Here is an 11,205-nt window from a genome sequence, read left to right on the forward strand (position 1 = left end):
ACGTTCATTTTGGAATAAATCTTGTTGTTGTTCCGACAACCCTGCGTTCAGATTAGTTTGCAAACTACCTTTCCTCAAAACACACGAACTCGTAACACAGGACTACTACTGTACTAGAACAAATTCACAGGAAAGCAGTTGTTTTTACTTGCTTTCCATAGATAAAAAATTATCTGTACAATGGAGTTAATGTCAAGCAGCTACATCGTTGAATTTGTGGGTACCGAAGTAAGTGGCGCAGACAAAATCTTGCTTATTATAAGTTTTAGTCCTTTGTCTTGCTTTTCTAGTGGTTCCCATGATTGCTGTGATATATTTTCTTTAATAATTGACAATAGGTTACTTCTTTGTTGGCATTTGTCAGTAGCTTTCTATAATTATTGGAATAACAAACTTTTGTTGAGTAGCCAAAGTAAGCTTTCACATTCTGGTCTATATTGCCTCAGAGCCTAAGTGTTCACAGCAGAGACAGTTCAATGGAATTTTCACTGGACCTCATAATTATGAGTACACAAAATGTTCACTTACAGCAGAGCCAAGCTATCTTTAACTGAAATTTTATCGTGAACTGCAACAGAGAATTTGTGCACCTTCATTTGGAGTTAAAAAAAGTTGGTTCTACTTTATGAAATTTATACTAATTCATTTCGAAAGGTTATTCTTCAATGTTCTCTTCCTTGAGTGAGTATAGTTCAGATATTGGGCAGCCAACAAGTAGGTTCCTTTCACATTGCAACTTGAGCCTTTATTTCTGTAAGTCTACTAAAGACTGCTGTCTCCATAAAAACTGCTTTCGCTGATATCACTTAAATAGTCTGCATCAAGTACAGACTCATACCCAGTCGCTATTTACGGGTTTCAAACCGAAAGTGGTCTGGATAAAGTGGAGCATGCGGGGAGTTATGGGAAGAAGCCGAAGAAAAATAGCGACTGGCAGATTTCGATCGACAGAACCGTGCAATCGTGCATAGAGCCTTGCAGAGCAGAGAAACAGAATATGGCGTTATTTTACATCTGTGTTGTGGTTAAAATTCAGTTCGAAATGTAGCTTAGTATTTAACCTACTAAAGTGTTCGGCCAAAGATCTTTTCTCATTTTTTCTTGGCTTGTTATGTCGTGGTAAACTGTGTTACCACAAATGGCTTCTTAGTGGGAACATTTGTGGGAAGACAATTTGGGTGATTTAGACAGTTCTTTCACTGAATTGTGGATCGAAGGTTAGTATAACAGTTACACTTTGCCATTCTTACAGATATCTTAGATATTGCATACGCTCCACCTCTATTATTGATGGAGTGTCACAAAGCACAGCAGTCTTGTCATATTTAAGATTAACTTAAGCTTGTGTATTTCAATGCATACTTAAATAATTAATCTTGCTATCATCATTGTTAAGAGGGTTACCTATCAAATGTTTTCCTTCTCAGATGACCACGAAAAGGAAACGGATCGGGAAACCCATACGGCTCCCAGCCCTACGGATAAAGAGAGTTCTAAATTCAAGTTTTCAACTCGAGGGAAACACGATTTGACGCCTACTTCTGAAGCTGCTCCAGAGGCGAGTAAAAAACGTAATTCAAGCCATTGCAGAAAGGAGCTGGATTTTGAGAAGAGAGACCAGAATGTTAAAGATGTCCCAAAAAGTTAGTAAAACTTCTTTTTCTTTTATTTAAATGAACTGGACCGACCTATAGTGTACTCACACATGAAAAAAAGTATTACAATTTATTTGTGAATGTAAACAGCTTACATTGTTTTCCAAATTGAGCTTTTCACAGGTTAAAATTAAGTTAAACTAATATTGGCATGAGCAGTTACATATTTAATATATACTTTTTTATTCGTTCCTTCGTTTATTTATCTATTTGTCTATCTATAGATCTAACAAATGTATTCAATGTATGTGGTCATACGGGCACATCTTCAGGCGTCTAGTGATGTTAGAGAGCGGTGTGCCATTATAGGGGAGATTATTTCCAGTCATTTTGAGGAAAAAGCGGGCATAACCTGTACACAAGCAAGGGTATTAAGCTGCATTGAGTCAAGTCTCCAGGCAAGAAATCTGAATGCACCCTGTCTTTCAGACTTCTGCCAACTTCCAGAAAGGTCCAAAAAAGCCATCATCACTAATGCCATACATGGCATTTTAGCACAGTTAAGGTATCTGAAAACAACAGGAAGCCACCAGGCGAGAGGTAAATTTATTATGATTTTGTCCATATTTCTAATAGCTCTTGTCTGCAGGTGTATATACTGTTTTAATAGGTTTTAAGAGCCCTTGCTCAGTCGTATATAAAAAACCCTATATTCTAAGAGCACAGCTTGTAGAGTTGCATTCATATAAGCTGTTTAGTTTATGACTGTTACAATAATTGATTTATTTGAAATTAATTACATCATTGGCTTGTGCTGTGTCGTCATATTACTAATATGTTGCCTTATGTGATAGTTGGAAGTGAGCTGTCTTGAAAGCATGTTTGTTGGGTTATTTTATAAATTATAGGCGTCACAAATAATTTTACATATTGTGGTTCATATGGTTATGATGGATGGCTTTAGAGGTCATTTAATGCCATGCAGTGTTGAATCCATTCTTCTGTTCCTTTATTTTCTTTATTCTTGGGTATTGGCATTTGTAGACACGAACACTTACTTTTATCTACTTTACTTTACCTTTTTACTTTATCTTTCATCTACGTGCATACTTGTAGGACCTTTTAAAGAACTTCAGTAAACGAGCTGATGTCCAGATTCTAAGTCTCCCACCAGACCAACAGGCTACATTGGATAAACAAGGTATTTTTGAAATTGTTTACCGTAAATCCTCTCCCAAACCCTACCCCAGAGGGCTTATCTCTTTCAACCAGTTAAGAGGGGGCTTATAGGGAATTTATGGTATGTGAGAGAAACTATTTATTGGGTTTGGGGGTTCTTGCATCTTAAAGGCAGTGGAGCAGGGAGAAACAAACATATCTTCCTAACATTTTAAAATATTTCCTTTTTATGTTTTGTATAGGCCCAATATCAAACATAAAAAGACAACTAGGAGCAAATTTGGCATCGCTATCTGTGGTGTGGTTGGAACTAGAGAAGGGGGCTGCCAAAGATCCCATGTTATCTGGGTTACTAGATCAGTATGCTGACTTGTCAAAAACAAACAAGCATCACATAGTTACTTTGGTACAGCTATATGAACAGGAGTTGAGGAATCTACAGAGAGAGAACACTTCAGGTTTAACATTGACACAAACTGCAGTACTACGAGCTGAAATGCAAGTTTTTGAAAAAGAATGTGATTTTTGAATTCGTGATAAATATGGTGAAAGGAAATTTTGCATCCCATCCAATGCCATTGACACTCTGCCTTTAAGAGTCAAGGAAAAGTGCCCCTTGCTGACCTGCATTTTATTTGCTCTTGTAACAAATGATGTTGAGAGAAATACTGTTTTAACAAACGAGAAGAAGATGACGAAAGCCACCCATGTGTTGAATTTCCTATCATGCATAAGGAGTTCACGGAACCACAATGATTTTGCTCTGTTGTTTGGTTTACTTGCCATCTCATTTGGAGCTGGAAAACAATTTGTGCTAATGCTGCATTCCATGGGACTGTCTCTTCACTGGGATACACTGTGAGTATCAATTCTTCATACTGTCTTTTCAAAGTCAATATTGTAGGAGTTCTTAATTATTACAATGTTTATCTCGATTATCAACACATCATTTAGTATTGTTATTATTATACCGAGAAACAAGTTTCTAAAATATGTGTGCTCCTGTAAGCATTCAACGAATTTGCCTTGTTACATGTAATTTTCCTGAAAGAAGATCCACAGCCTTACTGCCAAGAGTAATATAGGGTAAAGAGCTCCTTTCATTCAAATCTCTAATGTTCTCCTGCAATATATCTAATGTGATTAGTTCATGAATGAATAGAGCTGCCTGTTTTTCTGTAAAGGTTCTCTTACCAATGCCAAATTCTGAAATATTGTCCAGTCCTTTTTTAACAACCTCTTGACGTTTCGATCCCCAGAAGGTCAGTTGTAAAATCCGGCATGTGACACGTGGACAGAACACCATGATTGACTGCAAGCATTTCACAATAGGAATTGCATCATCAGAAGCATTCCTTTTTTCTGTGGTACTAACGCACAGGCAACTGTCACAATGGTTCTGACATAAGTCAAGGTCAAATTCTTCCCCAAAATACTGCAGAATCACTTTCCTCCTGCAATCCATAGCCAGGCAGTATTTGACCATTGAATTCAACTGATGTAGTTTATGTTCCCTTTTTTGCAAATCCTCCAAACACAAAATGTGTGCCAAAAACTTCTGTCCTCAAAACGATAACGATAAACCTGTTCTCTCCTCAAAACGATAAAAAAGAATGGAATGAGCTGGCTGCCCGTCCAGTCCTGCTCTCCCTGACTCCTGGGAAAACCCCTCTACGTTTTGGGACATAGTGTGATGAATGACAAATCTGCAATCCTTTTTGTCTATGCCCATGCCAAAGGCCATGGTAGCACATATGACTTTGATGCGGCCCTCCATCCATCCTGTTTCAACACTTTGTTTCTCAAACGGGTCTAAGTTGGCATAATAATGACCAGCTGATATTCCACTTACATTCAAATTATATGCCACATTCTTTGTGTAACGAACTTCAGAGCAGTACACAATGCTACTCAGTCCTTGGAATTTGCTGTTGATTAATTGAACAATGTCATCAATGACCTTTTGTCCCTTTGGCTCAACAGTGTAGCAGATTTTTGGTCTATTCAAGGAATTTGAAACAACTTTGGCATTTGGAATTTTCAGAGTATCAAGAATAACATCTTTTGTTGTTTGCGTAGCAGAGCCTTTGAGAGCAATAACAGGTACTCCAAAATTCCTTGAGGGTGCCCAGCTGGGTATAGCTTTCACGAAAATCATTTCCCCACAAGTCTATGCAATGGGCCTCATCAATAATGAAACGCTGTAATTTCCCTTGCCCTTGCAATTTAACAAGAGTTCTTGTCATTTCAGGAGATAACACAGTCTCTGGTGTTGTGTAAATAATCTCGTAGCCTGGTCAGGACTGCACAAATGACGGTAAATGACTTGTTTTTCCGCATCGCACAGCTGATGAGTTACATAGCAGGTGTTTATACCAGATGCACGTAAAATAGTCACCTGGTCTGCCACTAATGCAACAATGGGGCAGATTAAAATTGATACACCAGGCTCCATTGCAGCAGGTAGAGAATATGTCAGTGACTTCCCAGATTGTGCATTATATCCTCGATTATTTCTCTTTGATTTTCACGGAAATTAGAATGACCAAACAACCTGTGCAAAGTTCTACAAAGTGGATCAGTCTCATCTTCAGAGGATGTACATGAACTTGTTCCTCCTTCCACTTGAGGCTGAAGAGGGTAGTCCCGATTGTTGCAACATAGTTCTGTAATATTAAAGAATAGGTGTCAATGTTTGGGTGGGATCATGTATTAGAAAAAAGCACTTTTCATAAGAAAAAGAAAACAGTTACAGTGGGGAAGAAAGTCAAGCAAGCATCTATAAAGCCATGGATAATGATGAGAAGAGGTCAGCACAACCTGTGTAAAAAATGCTTGTTCTATAGTGGAGTACTAGAAGATTTATGAACTGTTAACTGGAAGATATATCGTCTGCTTTAGTGCTCGTATTTGTACTTTAATTTACAGGTTAAAAATTTATCTTGCTTGTTTCCCCTTGTCATTTGGATAAGACACATACATGTATCATCTGCAGTCTACATAAAGTTTTTACAGAATCCCTTCCCCCCAGTTTGATTAATAAAGAGGTGTTATTTACATACAACACAGTTAGTTTACTACTGCAAGCAAATATAATAATAAGTAACAAAGAAGGTATACTGCATTGTTTTACCCGCTTTGAATGGATAGCTGATACTATAACAGATTTCATCTCTTGTCCAATGCCGGTGTCCTTGCATCGGTGTTTGGTGACATTTTGCTCCCACACCAATAAATCATAGAAATATTCACTGCTCGACACCGAAATCTCTTTCCCTGACTGGCGCCCAGAGGTAAAAGGTTGCAAAACACCGTAACATAGCAGGCAAAACCCCAGCAGATTGGCAGCTTCCGTCGGTGTTGTCACACAGACTTTCAACTCTAGATTTAGAGGCTGGTAGGTTGCAGTCAAGAAGCTAAAGGTTGGATCATCACTGTGCTGTAATAAATCAAGATCTGTGAAAATAGACTCGACTAATTCATAACAATCTGATGCCAAATTAATTATTTTGTAATCTTACCTCCATGGCATGGTGTTGATAAATGTTCTCCAAATATGCTTTAGTTTCATCTCCATGAAGCTTTCGAGCATAAGTGCTTCTTTCAAAAATGAAGATGGAACATTAGACCCATGTATGGTCTTATAATGGTGAAAAATCCCGCTCTTTTGATAAAATATAGGTTTCTTGCTACAACTGCTATGCGGTCAAGGCAATTTTCCCTCTAATATGGCTGGATGCACTTTGCGATCAAAAACAGCAGCCATGTTGGAACGAAATCTGCCAGTCGCTATTTTCCCTTCGACCCTTCCCATGACACGTTGCGCGCCTTAATCCAACCTACTATCCAATCCTCTTTCCCCAAAAAGCACATAAATAACGACTGGGTACGAGTCTGCATCAAGTAGGAGAGGATCATCAAAATACGTTCCTAAATTACTCACCAGACACGCATTTGCTTGAGACATGTCATTAAAAATATCTTTAACAGCAAGAATGATATCATTAACCAAGTGTACATTAAAGATGGGGAAATTCTCAATCAAATAATCTGCAAAAAAATATGTATTCCAGCTTAACAGCTATTTCCAGGATAAGATCTGAGCCTAGAGTCTCATAGGTACCACTCGTATCCATGTCTGTCAGAAGTTCAATGAACAATTTACGTTCTTCCTGGTCCACTACTCGATTTAAGGATTTCTCAGACAAGCTGGTATCCACATTCTGCATTGGCTCGGGATGCATTTCACATCTACATCCAAAGCAGAGTGCACACATCGCAGCACTTGTGCGTAGGGCACACAGTTGTTTCTCTTTCCTTGAAATGTTTCAAATGGACCTTACGTCGACTCTGGGTGGTTGTCACATATTCTCGCAATTCTTTGTCACAGTGACAAGGTGGCAGGGCTTGTGATACATCAAAGCATCACATGCTCTACCATCCCTACCCCCTCTCCCAATTCAATCTCTTGCACATAGCTTTCTACCTCAGAGGGTATGCCATAGTGAATTATACGTTCAACATCAGGAATATCAACACCTATGCCCAATGCACATGTGGCAACAATGAGTCGAATTTTGCTGTCACTTTACAAACTGGCTCAACACTGTTTCCTGGATTGATAGAGGTGTATTGCTATGAAACATGGCATACAGTTGACTGTCTGCTAAGCTTTCTCACAGGACTTCAAAAATGTCTCCACGCACATTGATTGATCTGCAGTAAATTATCGTTTTTTTCATTTCCCTTGGTGTTCAACTCCACGATAGGCAATGCAAAGGTATCATCAAGTTCTTCACTTCTATCCAGTTTCATTACACTGAGCCTAATATTTGTCTTGTTTGGACTTAGTGGATGATCTTGGCATTCTTCATGTGCAGATTCTTCATTGTTTTGGTTCTTATGCTTTTACCTGCAGTAGCCGTGAGGCACAAGATTGGCTTTTTTGTGAATCCTCTGACATCCCCGAATTTGCTAGATGCTGCTGTGAATGGTGTGATACTCAGCCCCCTAAGTGTCACGCAATGAGTGCAAAGGTAATTATTACAGTAGTACATACTAATGCTCCATGTACATGAAAAGATAGCAGAGTAAGGATACATATATGTTGTGTAGATATAAAGGCATTTTCAACAGCAAAGTAAGAAAAAAAAAACTATTACTGCAGATTATCCTGCCACTCTGACTTATTTGCATAGTATTAAATTAAGTCACTACTACTTTGTATTCTGACTGGTTCTTCAAAGAATAATGCCAACTACTAACGACAGTAGTCACAAATAACAAGGGGTTCTGCCATAACTAGTATCAATCTTGGATTAGTGAAGTGCATTCGACAGTCGCTTTGGATGGAAAGTTGAAGGGTTGGGAAAGAAACAATGTTATAGGACCAGCGTTTTAGGATGCAAGCGTGTACTTTACAAATCCAGCTGCTATTGACAAAGAATTAAAATATCTACATGTAACAATATTGGAACCCTTGAAGTAACACAAGAATAGGCTGTCTGAGATCAGCAGTGGATGATAATTAGTACAGGGATGCATCACTGCAAATTGGTTTGTCATGATCTTTAGTGTTTCGTCGGCCGTGATCGTTTCACTGTTATGAAACCTTTTATTCTGGTGCATGTAAGGGATGTTACATCAATGGAAGTTGTGCGGTTCGAATCCTAATAAGAAAATTACACGATTATGAAATATACAGAAAATAGAGTGAACAAGAGACGATTCATATTTACCCAGTGACTCGCTCAGGTTCACAACCAACGAAAAATGGTTTTACTTTAGTATGATGTCGTCATGATGACGTGTCCCAAGAGTGAACTGATTATATATTAATGAGGTAGATAAGAACATAATTTCTCAACGAAACACTGAACAGTGTAGTTTAAGAGATGAAATTGAAGGAAGAAATTTCACTTGGACAAAGATAATGGCTATTTCACAAAAGTAATGTATTTTTAACTGAGAAGTGATGCAAATGATTTACAAAAGGAAAGCACCAAGCTATAGGTGGAGTAGGCAAAACAAAAAGTACAATGAAATGGAAATTTAGTTAAAATTTGAACAAAACAGGCCATGGAAAGCTTCTATAGAATGCAAGATGGTGTCCAGTTTTTCAAAGACGACCACATTTGCACAAGCCCGTAGTGAGAGTGCAATTTGTACCTGCACCAAACACGTAGATCTAAAAATTGTCTAAAATAGATCTAGAACAAAGTCTTGAAGGAGTCTATTTTATGTCTCGTGGCTTCTTTCAGAGAAAAGTCTTGGAAAAGTCAATAATTTGAGCTAAAATGAAAGACTTTTCTAGACATTTTGACAGCTAGACATTCCTAGATTAAAATTAGACATTCTCGAAACTTTTTGTCAAGAGCGTATTCCTCGACAGAAATGTCTCTAAAATGTCTAGAATAAGGCTAAATTTCAAGACTTTTCACTCATCATGACGGTCAAAATAACGTGATGAATGACAAGAATTCTACGTTGTTCAGGCCACGCGTGCCATGTTCAGTATCAGACAAACTTTACTCGTTGAGTTAATTTCGCGGCTCAACAACAGCGTACTTTAATAAGCTTAACGCTGTCTTTACAAAGGAATTAATGTAGATCGCCGAATGACATCACGTACAAAGGTATTTAATACTTGATCAAGTGATAACAATATTTAAGTTTAACATCGACATTAGATTTCCAGCAGCTGCAATGTACATTTTGCACAAATATTGCTTTGTAGAGCTAAGATCGAAGTATCTTTCAAGTCCTCTCCAATATAATTTTTATGAGTTACAAAAGAAATTAAATACTTATACGAAATGCTATTTTATTAAAGGATGCACCATAATCTCAGGGTTTGCAAGATTGGTTGCAAGCACAGACGTGCCATACTTGAAACAAAAAATCCAAGGTTTCTTTACACTTTGATCCACAAAAGTAATCAAAAACGAAGCACCTATCACCACACGCAATTACATGTAGGTATTGTGTGGAAGTTAAAACAGAAGTTGTTTCACTTCAGCTTCACAGTAGAATGTAGTGAGTTTACTTTGAGTGTCATACAATCGGCGACTGGGCGGCAAACAAACAGGGTAAACACGGTTGTCGTATATTTTACTGGTGGAGATTTTATCATCATGATGGTTCTTGATAAACTGTAAGCCAGTGCGAGAAAAGTAAGCTCACTTTCTTGGTGCTTCAGCATCCAGACTCTCCGCCAACTCACTTTGCTTGTGCATGACTCAAAAGTGATCTTTTCCGGGGCTAGAGATTTTTTAATTAGAACTACACAAATAGAATATGAAGTGCTCCTTTCCTCACAGTTTACGCCTATTCGCATATGCACTAGATTCTTGAATTCTACAATCTACACAGGCTAGTATGACTAAATTGTGGTTGTTTAATTATGTTGAACGACAACGAGGTATGCATAATTATAAGTTAAAGGGTCACGTGATTCAAGATTCACAGTCATACGAAGCCAGCGAAGCCCAAACTGAATTACTTTCTGTTACTTCGAATGACCAAATCAGGCATAAATGGAGTGACACTGTTCTTTTCAAGTTGACCAAAGTGTGGTAATGTATTCGTAACATCCAAAAGGAGGTTTGTTTTATAAAGCTCCATTGTTTTCCCACCTTTGTTGCATTTCAAAATGTATTTTACAGCCATATGCAAATGAATCTTATCAAGAAATTCAGTCACTTATAAATAAAATTGATAAGAATTACCAGAATATTTAAGAATTTTGGCTTTGTACCATTCTGTCTATTTTTCTGCCTTTGTCGAAAATATGCCAAGCGACTGTTTCCGCATATCCTTCTTTTACATCTCCCTCAGGACAGGCATATAGTACAGTGCAGTTCACATATGTCCGAACCAAAATATACACGTATTCGCGTATGCATTTACGCACATACGCGTCTACAGTATATGCGCGTATGCCTCATTAGTATGTAACAGGTCATTGTTGTTTTCAATGGCTTGACAGCTTGCCACAGAGCGAGAAAGAGTTTTCCTTATTTTGAATATGTGTATACAGTAAACGCGCGTATGTCTTCAGACTAGACTTAGCAAAATCTTAGCTGAAACTAACATTTTGCAATTAACTGATTGAATATTAATTACAAGGGAGATTATTTTGCTGTTAAATCAAAAATTTACTGTTTTTTGGGATACACGCTAAAACAATCCCAACTTCGTGGAGCAAAGACAACTGAGAGATAACATTTTTTTCGACACAAGTAAACACGGTCCAAGCAAGCGACTTGGAAATGCGTGCCGAAACACAAGTTTTCTTTGAAGAAAGATAAAAATAACAAAATGTGAGCAGCGCACCGTAGAAACTTCGATAAACAATTCTTACGTCAGGGAAAGAGCATTTTACCATTTGAATGGACGATTTGCGTCAAATAGAACCAGAGATATCATTTTT

General features: G+C 37.8%; 2 pseudogenes; both read right to left on the reverse strand.

The window, feature by feature from the left end:
* Window positions 1-4,338: 4,338 nt before the first annotated feature.
* LOC138020855 (uncharacterized) lies at window positions 4,339-6,301 on the reverse strand (annotated as a pseudogene).
* A 302-nt stretch (window positions 6,302-6,603) lies between these two features.
* On the reverse strand, window positions 6,604-7,831 carry LOC138020856 (bifunctional 3'-5' exonuclease/ATP-dependent helicase WRN-like; annotated as a pseudogene).
* Between the last annotated feature and the right edge of the window lie 3,374 nt (window positions 7,832-11,205).

Source organism: Montipora capricornis, chromosome 10 (genome assembly GCF_036669925.1).
Source record: "Montipora capricornis isolate CH-2021 chromosome 10, ASM3666992v2, whole genome shotgun sequence".
Taxonomy (NCBI): Eukaryota; Metazoa; Cnidaria; class Anthozoa; order Scleractinia; family Acroporidae; genus Montipora; species Montipora capricornis.